The sequence below is a fragment of the Amblyomma americanum genome, chromosome 10, assembly GCF_052857255.1.
Source record: "Amblyomma americanum isolate KBUSLIRL-KWMA chromosome 10, ASM5285725v1, whole genome shotgun sequence".
In the NCBI taxonomy this organism is placed as follows: domain Eukaryota; kingdom Metazoa; phylum Arthropoda; class Arachnida; order Ixodida; family Ixodidae; genus Amblyomma; species Amblyomma americanum.
Genome location: NC_135506.1, coordinates 74,656,004 through 74,667,878, shown reverse-complemented (window position 1 = coordinate 74,667,878; position 11,875 = coordinate 74,656,004).

Below are 11,875 nucleotides of genomic sequence, written 5' to 3'. Positions count from 1 at the left end.
CTACGTAAAATTACGCCGTTGGCTACTCTATCTTTACTGCGGTGGCAAATGCTGCGTAAGCGCCTAGTATATCGTTCCATGGGAAGGAGTTCGAGGACGTGTTCTTGCAACAGTTCTCACATGCAACCGCGTTTAAAAATTCAGGGGACACTTTGTTGACCTAAAGTTGTTGACCTAAGCAAAAGCCTTTGGCGCGGTGTTTCTGTTTTTGTACTGATATAATCTTGTGCGCGAGTTTCTTAGGAAACGTATGTGTACTGGATTGTGCCGATGTGTTTTCAGATAGCGCGCTGTGGGCTCTAATCGACAGGCATCGGTTCGCGGTCATTGCATGTAATATGTGAAGCTTTCCGATCGTGCTACAATGAAACTATCTCGCCCATATAGAAGTATGAAAGGCTGTAGCAGAGGCCTGGTTAACGTCAAATTTGCGGGCGGCAGCGAAAAAAATACGAAGGGCTCTGAATACTAGTTACGTGGTTTGAATGCGAAAACAGTTTGCTTTTTATTTTTACTTCCTTTCATTTTTATCATTTTTCTTCCTTTCTAATGAGACACCTGCTCATTAGCATAGAGTCGTAAAGCACCGCATACACTACGTTAAACTTTACTCTCCAAAAAGCAACGCGGTTTCGAGGCCTATGGGTTTCGTGCTGGCGTCGCAGTCTGAAGGTTTAAGGTTAAATTGCCAGCACCTTGGAGATAATTTTATTTTCCTTTGGTACCACTGCGACGTCATCTGCGATTTTCGGAAGAACTACTGCTGGACAACGCCATCCGCCAGGTTTTATTTCTGATTAGCCATATAGTGCTTTCGCAATAATAACCGGAGATTCTAAAATGCGGTGACGTATTTGTTACACTCATTCCACGTTATAGCCGAGGGCAACTCAAATGCGCGAACACTTCTTTCATATAGCGAAGCGCTGCCTCGCCTGCTTAGCAAAGAATATTGCAAACAAGTTTCTGGCCAGAATTTTCTGCGCCTCCTGGGCTGACTACGGCGAGCCCTCAGTTACTTCTGGTCATGTGGCACGTTATTGCGCACGCTTCCGCTCGCTCACCATAGCCCGAAGGCCGCCGTTCATTCATACGCGTTGTTAGACACAGGAAGCATCTGAATTACGACACAGGCACACATCTTTTGAACACCGATTATACTCGAGGACAACTTTCTGCGGCACGGCACCAGAACTTAGGCAGGAATGGGCAAGGAAACGAACCTTTGAGCTCGTGTCGAGGGCATTTGATTGTTCATTATTGTGACTAGAAATGCGGAGCAGTGAATGGGGGAAAGTTCGAGAGACATCGCAGGGTTGCTACAACTAAGGTAGCCTAGTGTTCTTATAACTGGTGTGTTTTTTTAGCAGGTGCAAATTTTTTTAATAGGGCTTTTCAGGTAAAGAGATGCTTTTTGCCGCATAGTAACACCAGTGTTGATGGGTGTAAGGAAACAGACGAATCATCATAACTAGTACGGTTATAAACTAAACTCTACAAGTTGAAACGCTAACAAATATAATTTAGTTAATCACTTTACTACATAAACTTATTAGGCTATTTTTGAAACATGTCTCAATATGTTGCAAAAAGCTCCAATTTACCTCAAAAATTGTATTAAAAAAAATTGGACTTTCTAAAACAAAGCACCCGCTATATGCTCGCGCAGGGAGCATAGTTGCAGGACTGTTTTAATCGTGTCACTTGTAACACTAGTCGCTGAGTGGCGATCACATCAGCCCACCGGCGTCAAATGTTCTAATTTATTTCGGCTCATACTCAACGTATGAGCCGAAAAGTGCTAGCGGTTTCCTTCTTGAGAGCAATCTGCTCTGTTGTCCGACGGAGGAGGTATTGTATAGCCACCTATCGGAGAAAGAGGGATGTCTAATTCGTCTCAGCTGACTTCACAGCTGCCGCGCTACTTCTTGGCATGAACAGATTTCTCCGAATATCATGGCTCCTGTCAAAAACCAAGCGTCTTTCTCGCAGAACTTGGAACGTAATGGCGGACCTCCGCCCAACTCCGCTCCCTGCGGATGCGTATACACTAACACTAAGGTAGCCCGCTGCCCCACGCACTGGGACAAAGGCCCGCCTCCGTCCCTTTACTACCTAGCTTCTCCTGCAGTGCGACAGAAAGTTGGCCGTGAGAGTAATGCAACTGCTCTCGCAAATTGCGGTTGTCGCCACGCGTGAGCGATACTCCGCCAAACCGAGAAGACAACGTTGGCTACCCCTTCGAGAGACCAGGCGGTGCGGATTGGCAGGCGCTGCTGCTGCGCTCTTTGCTATTTCAGGGAGTCACCAATATTGAGCACGGGTTCGCTCTATAATCGTGTAACAGGGGAGAAACACGCGCTAAACTTGTTAACGAGCTGAGGTAACTGACGGTGGATAGTGAGAAAAAAACTTGGAGGGGAAACTTAAACTGCGCCTTAAGAGTATGAGGCGATAGCCGAGTAGTGATAATCACATATATGGAGAAGGTAATTCTCCACTTTACATTGATAAATTCCTAAGAGTCCTTACACCACTCCTCGCGCTGTAGTGTATCGCTTAAGCGATGCGAAACTAAATTTCGATGGAAAACGCTCCCAGCGGTGGGTTTTGAGCGGCTCAGGTGGCCCCTCCCGAGCGGCCAGTCATTAATTTTTCTGCCACCTGCCACGGTGGGAAGTTTGCTCACAATCTAGTTGGCAGGTTGTGATGATGCCGCAGGGTCACGTGACCCAAGTGCCCACCTGCCTACAAGGTTGGTCTCTAGGACACACCTGCCAGAGCCATAGTTGATTTTTCGCTCACAACACCGACGACGACAACGTCTACACCAGATTTTGTGGTGAACGTAGCCTTTAACGCTATTGCATTAAAATCAGTCTATCAATGCCATAATAAAAGCCTCACGCGCAAAAAAAAAATGCTCTAGCAGACAAGAATCAACGCCCGATTGAGGGAACAGGTCACAGCTTGAAACCAAATATGGGAGCTTGAGCTCGACATACAATAACTGCTGCTATTTTTGCCTAAAATATAGACCTCTAGGTTATACGGTGCGGTTCAATCACCACCTGGCCTATTCTTCCAGCGTGTTGTATCGGATGAGACAGATGGCTAAGTGAACTGGCTAATGTCTTGGATATTTTTGAACTATTCAGTAACGTGAAAGATTGAGTATGGTTGGGTTTGGTTCTTGGGATACTTCATATATATTGCGATAAATAATTCCACAATGAGCAATTTAAAGCGCTAAAATAGCCTCATGATTCATTACTTATTAAAAACGGCCCATTGATAACAAAAAGTCGCAGACAAAAAGAACATGCTTTGTTGCGTCCACTCAATACTAAGCTGGAAGACCATTCGCAGGCATAGCTCAGTGAGTGATCGCTGTAAATGTGTACTCTCAGTGACAGCCTAACGCCTATAGAAAAATACGCTCTAGCTTCTGGCTTTGAAAATCAATGCCTTTGATACGGATGAATATCTGTTAGCACTGTGACTCCAATTGTCTGATTGTCTGACATTAACGACAATTGAAGTTTCTATTCGACAGTTCATTTATTTGAACGTTGTTCATTTTTTTCATATCAGATGTCCAGCAGCCACCAACTTTACTTTTCGGTAATGGTTCCGAGCTGCATTCATTCACTTAAACCATGTCTTCGAATCGCCAACAACGCCAGGTAGACCCTGTTTTTTACTTTTCTCATCACTGCGCTGTTGATGGTGCCAACAGAAAATTGGGACAGTGACCGCACGTTTTTTTCTTTTAATTTCTCATTATCTCACCTTGCACTTTCACATGCCGATGGTCTCTTTTTGCGATCATGGTAATCCTAATACTAAAGCATTCGACAAAGCCCAGCATTAGATTGCATTCGCTGCGGTCGCAGACTTCATGGCAAGAGCTACACCTCCCTGCGGAGAAATAAGTGTTTTTCAATAAATGAAAAGACCTACCCGGCGACCACATGGGGCGCCAACTCCGACAGAAAGTCTGGAATAGGAAACAGCAGGTGTCTAGAATAGTAAGGTGCACGAAGAAAAAATGTTCCAATAGGAAGCACGCGCTTAAAAGATGGGTCATGCCAATTGCCTGTGTATGCTAGTTGTTTCGAGATCATTTTCGCTATATGCACCACTGCGGTGTCCCACTGATTAGAGGCCTCGGCTGCAGACCCCGAGGATGCGGGTGCGATCCTAGCAGTAGCAGCTAACATTAAAAATATTGGCGGTGGCTTAACTTGGCTAAACCTGGAATTCAGCGAAAAGAAGCACACTTGCTAAGCGTCTGAGCTTCGTGCATGGCATCTCGGCTACAAGTTCGTGACAGCGTTTCTATATTTACACGCACGACCACGTAGCTATGACGTGGTATCACATGGCATTACGACACCCCCATCCGATGTCATCACGTGGCTTTACGTCACCCCATAGGATGTTCTGAAGGTCAAAGGTCAAATGTCAACCCAAAGGTCACCCAGTGTCCAAAGTCAACTCAAAATCAAACGTCAAATGTCAACTAAAGGTAATGGGTCAAGGGTTCGGCACCATAACTATACCACATATGATCATACACGGCTAACCTGTTTGGGATGAAGGTCATTCAAGGTCATTCTCCGGCCTACGCGACGACTGCTTTACCTAGCGTAGTGAAGCCCTTCGTTTCAAAAGTTATGCTTGTGATTGTGTGCGTCGCAAGGGCTTGCCCTGAATGTGTTCAGCTTGCATGTCTTTCAGAAATCCTTCACTCCGCCTTATATCGCCGTGCCCTCGTATAAGACGACGACCACGCTTGGCAGTGGAGCTCGCTGTCTCTCGCACTCAGATTCGAGGCGTCATTACTGACAGGCAGCTCGGCTTAATTAAAGCTCCCTTCTCTCTGTTCCGTTCATGAGTTCATGCTCTAGCCGCCGACATTTGGCCTAAAGCTTCAACAAATGGCAGCTTGCGCCTTAGTGTGTTCAGGAAGCAAACCACAACTGCAGCGCAACTTGAGAAACAGCCTCTTCGCATCTATGATTCGCCATATTTAGCCGCAAACGCGCGTCTCAGCTCAACTCTATACTCTGTCCTTGACACTGCAAGGATTCTACAACGGTCAAGGGGTAGGTCAAAACACGCTTTGTTGTACATTTCAACCGTACTGTTCTCGACTCCCGTGTTTCCCACGCCTTGTCGTGTTGCGTCTCTATTACCTTCAAGAACGGGAGGCATCAATCTTTCTTCTTGCTCGCTTTTTCTGAGGCATAGGTGTAGTGAGCGGAGGTCAGACGAAACATCCGGCACTTCCTGTTGTTGGAGCTGTATAGTGAGCGGAAAAGAAAATATTTTTCCAAGGAGTCGAACACAGCACAAGGACGCAATGGACAATCGAAGCGTTGGTGTTAAAGCACAAACAAAAAGGTTGGACGATCTGAGTGGGAACGGGAAGCGATTAACGGTCGATACCTGCGCGTCCGCCGCAAGATGGGGTCGCAGCAGGACACACATAGAGCTAAAAACGCCACAAAAAAGAAGCATGATCAGAAATAAAATAAATACCTTCTGCTGGCAGGTAGACTGTTGCGATAAAAAAAAGAAGAATATCACTGAGAGAAACATAAGGCATATAGGCTCAACGCGAGGCTGAGAAATTGTGGCTCGTTCGGCTGATGATTGCCAACAGGAAACATGCGGCTCACTTTGCTCGGGTTTCGACGCAGAAGCAATTACTTCGGCGAGAAAAGCATACAACGCAACATTTATTTCAAACAGCGCCTCTGTCTTCTCGAATTCCAGTCTTTGATAACAACAAATGCTTTTAGTCACGTGCCTTCGCATTTTTAGTTTTAACAGGCCAACATGTAAAATATATACAGTTGCACCAAAAGTAAAACTGAGCACGCGAGCGGTGACAATACTGCTTTCCAGTGCACTCTGCCGTCGGCAGCGCAAGCAGAAAGCAAACTTCCAGTGGCCAGCTGCCGGCTTTAATTCATGCCGGTGTAAAGCTTTTAAAGAACCTCATTTTTTAAGGATCTGTTATTCAGTTCGCCTTAGAATAACGAAAATCCCCTTTGTGCGGAAAAACACCTGCGGCGGCAACCTCTTAGTCACAGCGATTACCTCGTAACAGAGCCTCCGCCTCTAATGTGCAAGTTGCTCGATTTGAATCTCAGTAACTGCAACCGCTTTCCGAAAGACCCGCCGATTCTATAATGGGAGCAGGCATTCCCTGCCGCACGCCTGATTTCTGCTAGGGCATGAAACCGTGGTGTCCAGCATGTAGCGTATACCGGTTCCAGACCAAGCAGCAAAAAAAAAACCTTTGGCCATCAGAGGGTCACACTAATTACAAGTCCAGATTACAGAGGCTACAAAACAACCTCCGACAACGTCGCTCTCTCTAAGTACCACGCTCGCTCACGTGCGCGCGCCCATACACAGAACACGCGCAACACGCACACGCAACACGCAACACACACGCGCACAAACACAAGAGCACACACCAGCTAATGATAGATAGATAGGTAAAGAGGAGGAGGAGGGAAAGGCAGAGATGTTAACCAGAAAGGTGTTTCGGTTGGCTACCCTGCACTGGGGAAGAGGGATTAGGGGACTAAAATGAGGAAGAGAGAAGGGGAAAAGGCATAAGACACACACACACGCACAACGCTGTCACAATTTGCCACTCAATCCAGTCGCTGTCAAGTAGGCAAATAGTGCCTTGCATGCCTTGAGGGCAGTCGAATGCTGTGGCCGCGGACCGAGGACCTTTTGCTCTGCTAATGGGCGAGGATCGAGGCCCAAGCCCTGCAAGCTGCGCTGCGCCACGGGTTGCAGGAACAGCTTGTTGCTGAGATCCGTCTACTGTACCATGGCACCGTATCCAAAGGTCATGACATCATTTTTCAATGGCTGCCAGGACACAGTAGTATTAATGCTAATCACCAGGCCGATGCAGCGGCGCGTTTTGCTCACAACGACGGACTTCCGGTGAGGATCCCAATATCAAGACCTGACGCTGCGAGTGGACTTCGCCCTTTGGCGCTGAAGCTCACACTTTCTGCGTGGAACACAGGAGAGTTTTGCAACCTCCACCACAAGGCACTGGACCCTGGACTGCGCCTTCGTCTTCCACGTAACTTAGCATATCGCGAAGGAACATTGTTTTGCTGTTTATGAATCGGTGTTGCTTTTACCAACCAGAATGCTTTCCGGATGGGGATGGCAGACAGACCTGCCTGTGAAAGCTGTGGTTGTGAGCAGACCATCGCCAATCTTCTCTGTTAGTGTCCAGCATTTGCGAGTGCAAGACATACACTTTGTTGTGCCCTGAACACCAGCTACAAAATGCACAAAAAGTCTGCTGCTCGAAAATGGTAATCCCGCGAGACCTAACGGCAGTGGAAAGAATTAGCAGTGGCTTAACTTGGATGACCGTGCAATTCAGCGAAAAGCAAGCACGTTTGCTAAGCGTCTGAGGCCCATACATGGCAGCTCCGCTACACCCTCGCGACCGCCGTTCTACATAGTACACCCACACGATCACGCGGATATGACGTGGTATCACGTGGTCTTACGACACCCCGATCGGATGTCATCACGTGGCTTTATATCACCCCATCGGATGATCTTAAGGTCAAATATCAGAGGTCAAAGGACAAAGGTCAACTAAATGTCATGGGTCAAGGTCAGGGGTCAAGGGTTCGACACCATAATCGTACCATATATGGTAATACACAGCTAACATGATTGGGCTGAAGGTCATTCAAGGTCATTCTCCGGCGTACGCGACGACTGCTTTACTTAGCGTACGCTTCAAAAACTGGTGCTTAAGAAAAATGCTTCCCGCACAAGCTATTTAAGACAATCTTGCAGAAAGCATCCACTTTTCACGGTCGCACTTTCAGAAGCGTTTTGAAGCAGCTGTTATAGAGAACGGCCGGCTGTTTGCCAACATAGTTTAAGAAACTCTTTAAGTAGAATTCCTTTGTTATTCATTTATTGAAAAAAATCACAGACTCTACATGGGAGCACTGTCAGTTACTCTGGTCTGCCAATTTAGGCCGACCAGAATTGACCCAGATACAAATGGGAGATGCCACTTTTGTGGAGTTTCTTTACATAGGACATAGTTTGGCAGAGCTCAATAGTCCAATAATTCTGTCGCAATCCTTGTGTGTGTCGTGTTGTAAGACTGTAATGATCCTACATACCAAAATCTGTGACGAAAATGTATCCTGCACTCAGTTAATTTTTTCATAAAAGCCTTAAACGAAGGTGCCTTATAATATTTTAGACAGACGGCACCGATGTTGTGGTGAAACCAATAGGGGTGAGCAGGGGCCCACGGTAGTGCAGCCCTATGTACGCCGGTGCTATTTATCGAAAATAAAATTGCTCACCGTTGCGCACCAGTGCATTCCGGTGATTATATTCTGAAAGTGAACAAAATCACTACTTCAGCCGTTCTAAAAGGTAGCGTTGGCGAGATAAGCATTGCCTATATCGAATTTAAAACCTTCCTACACAGGGCATTTGTTTATGGCTTACTTTCTTTACCAGTTTCCAGTATTACGTTCTTTCCTGATACTGCGCAAGCAGACTGTGCGCTTGGTCCTGAACGCTGATGTTGTTTAGCTTTTTTTTTAGTGCGTCTGCGAAACAATTGGTAATCGATAGCATGCTCTCTAGTGTTTGTTGAACTTTCCCGCTATACTATGGACGGAAACACCGGCTTTGTAACTTTATATTTCCGAACGCGCAACTTTACTGCCTGTTTTACTTGCGCCCCATAAACATCATAGAGAGCTTCCAACTCATCCAGCTATTTGTCCTAGTCTGGTTTGGTTTATGGGGGTTTAACGCCCCAAAGCGACTCGGGCTATGAGAGACGCCGTAGTGAAGGGCTCCGGAAATTTCAATCGTCTGGGGTTCTTTAACGTGCACTGACATCGCACAGCACACGGGCCTCTGGAATTTCGCCTCCATTGAAATTCGACCACCGCGGCCGGGATCGAACCCGCGTCTTTTGGGCCAGCAGCCGATCGCCATAACCACTCGGCCATAGCGGCAGCCTCTTTATTGTATTAAAAAAACAGACCTTAAAAAAAGAAATTTGTTCGCATTTGCTTTCCTTTATTTACTTTGCATAACAGCCACTTTGGCGAAGTGTCTTTGCTGAGAGGGTTTACGTCCCAAAAGTCCCTTCAACTCCACTCACGCACAAAAAGACGCTTTTTTTCTTATTCTACATGAGAAAATACAAAACATCACTTACATTCATTATTCTGCATGCGCTTCACTGAAATGAGCTCATTGCGTTAATGCACCAGGGAATAGACAGAACGTCGCATAATATGCAGGCAAACAGCGCTACTGGAAGCAAAAGGCGAAGCCATCGCCTTGACCCACCGACGAAAACATTGCCATAAGCCGCGGAAGAACATGCGCTACTACTTTGCAGTGATTCTTAACGGACACTGTCTTAAACGTCTAATGCGTTTGAACATGGCTGCGACATCAAAACGTGTTTCCCGACTGTAGCAGTGCGTCCTCCACTTTAAAAGTACGCCCCTTTTATGATTCAAGAACCGCCGTTGTTGGATACTTGCATAAATATCAAATTCACGTAATAGGGATTCACTCAACGCAGCCCAATGGCACCGGAACTACTCGCGAAAAACATTCCGCTTTATCGCTTGCTCTTTGCCCAGAGAACTAGAGGGTTCATCCACGATTCATCCACCATCTGATCACCTTTAGTGAAAAAATATCGCCCGTCACGACAGACAACACAATTAAATAAAAGTGACAATTAAAGTTCTAGGCTTTAATCGAACCGTGCTTTAACAATGCGATCTCCCTGATCCCTAAAGTAGTGCCACTCAAACAAACATTGTCTGGCCGTTTCTTTCTCTCCACGAAATCGCTGTCACAGCGGTGGTACCGCAGCTCGAGTGTGAGCCAAACTTGCAAACGACGTTGACTAGGCACAAGCGTGACTTTAAACTTCGCGCTTTTTTCACTGTTCTCGCAGTTCATGACTGGCTGTGTTGAATTTGAAAAAAAAATTGAAAATTGGTTTTGAGAAAACAAAATCGCGCAGTACCTGTCTCACATATCTCAGTGGACACCCGAATCGCGCCGAAAGAGAAATGAAGAAAGTGCGAGGGAAAGAAGAAAGGAAGTAAGGAGGTCTCCGGAATTTCGACCACCTGGCGTCTCTAACGTGGAGGTCTCCGGAAAATTTAAACCACCTGGAGATCTTTAACCTCTGATTCTGCTGCTAACTGAATATTTGTTTGTATATTGGCCACAGACTTGTGTCGTATTTTCTAGTATTTTTTAACGTCCCGCCCTCTCTCCCCTTTTGTAATGCCATGAATGGTGCTGTGGGTAAATAGATAAATAAGTAAAAACGACTACTTCATAGATGGTTAACGTCACGCGGAAGGTAATATCACTATCCGCTGCCTATTTCATCTTGACATGCAAAATAAAGTAGGCCTCTGCTGTCACGTGTACTTTTTGCAGCTCACAATAAAAAAAAAAAGAATGCATGCAGGCTCTTTTTGCCCAGTGTGTGAAGGAAGAATGAAAGCGCTGATTTTGCCAGACATCCGGTAGTCTCGCAAATTATAAAAGCTGTCCTCTGTGGCATACATCTTCCCGCCGGGCTGAACAAGACGGAGTGGCTTAGCGACTGCCGAGAATGTCAAACTAGTGCTGTGTTGCTTGCTATAAGGCAAGCTAGCATGGCGACCCCAAAGTGAAAGCTTTCTGGAGGGTGAAATAGCACTAGAGGAACAACAAAGAACGCAACATCGCTTAGTTAAACGTTATTGTTTATTCGGTTACATTTCTTATTGTGTAAATAGTTTGTATACATTACATATCCCCTATCCTCTCTTCGGGTCCCTTCACCTCTTTCATTTCATTTCTCCATTCTGCCTGCTATCCTTTATTTCCGCTGCCCCAGCTCAGATCGATGCTTCAGTATCAATGGCAGATCGCTGGGCTAGCAAACATCTTTTCCTACTTTTTTTAATATTTTAATAAAACCCCTTACTACTTGTTTATTCGGATCGGCAAAAGCCAGGATCTTCCAACCAAAACAGAAAACAACAAAGAATCACAAAGGACAAAACTCTTACCACGAAGGACATGAACGCGCTGACAATTAACATCAACGAGAAGAGAAAAAACATAAGTCAAAAACAAATATTCTTGGCCCGCAAGAGTTATATGGCTGCTTACAAAAATTGTGTCAAGAATTTTAATTGTAGTTCTTTCCATAATTTTTCTTGTGGGGCTTGCCTTCATAGGTTAGCGCTTCGGAAGTTCCAAACTGCACACCTGTTGCGTTGAGGAAAAGTATATTAGCACTGCGTCTGTCTTCCAATAATGCAATGATATTGCTTTTTCTTACACAACAAAAAGCAAAAGAGTTGAATCAGGAACTTTAGTAGCATTTACGGTGCTTACTTCCAGTTATACGAAGTCATTGTCCCGGATAAAAAGATGTATTAATATTTTTCCTCTGTGCATGCATTCATCCACATGTGATTCTCAGCGTCTTCTTCCGTGCAGTTCAAAAGCTGTCTCGTATTAACCCGTCCAGTCATCTGCACTTAAAAATTCCCAATACCCGAGCACTTTACTGCACAATCTGAAGTTACAGAATCTGTGCATGCGTGTCTAATCTTAAAAAAAAAAACACTGCGACAAGACGCACAAGCGGCAAGGACACCCTGTCGTATTTTTCATTCATAAAATAAACCACTGCTTAGTTCAGACTCTTACTTTAAAGGCTTTTCAAGTAATTAGAAGCTTTCCCAGCAGGAGAGTCATCAGGAGACACCTGTGCGGCCGGTGCCCGTGGCAT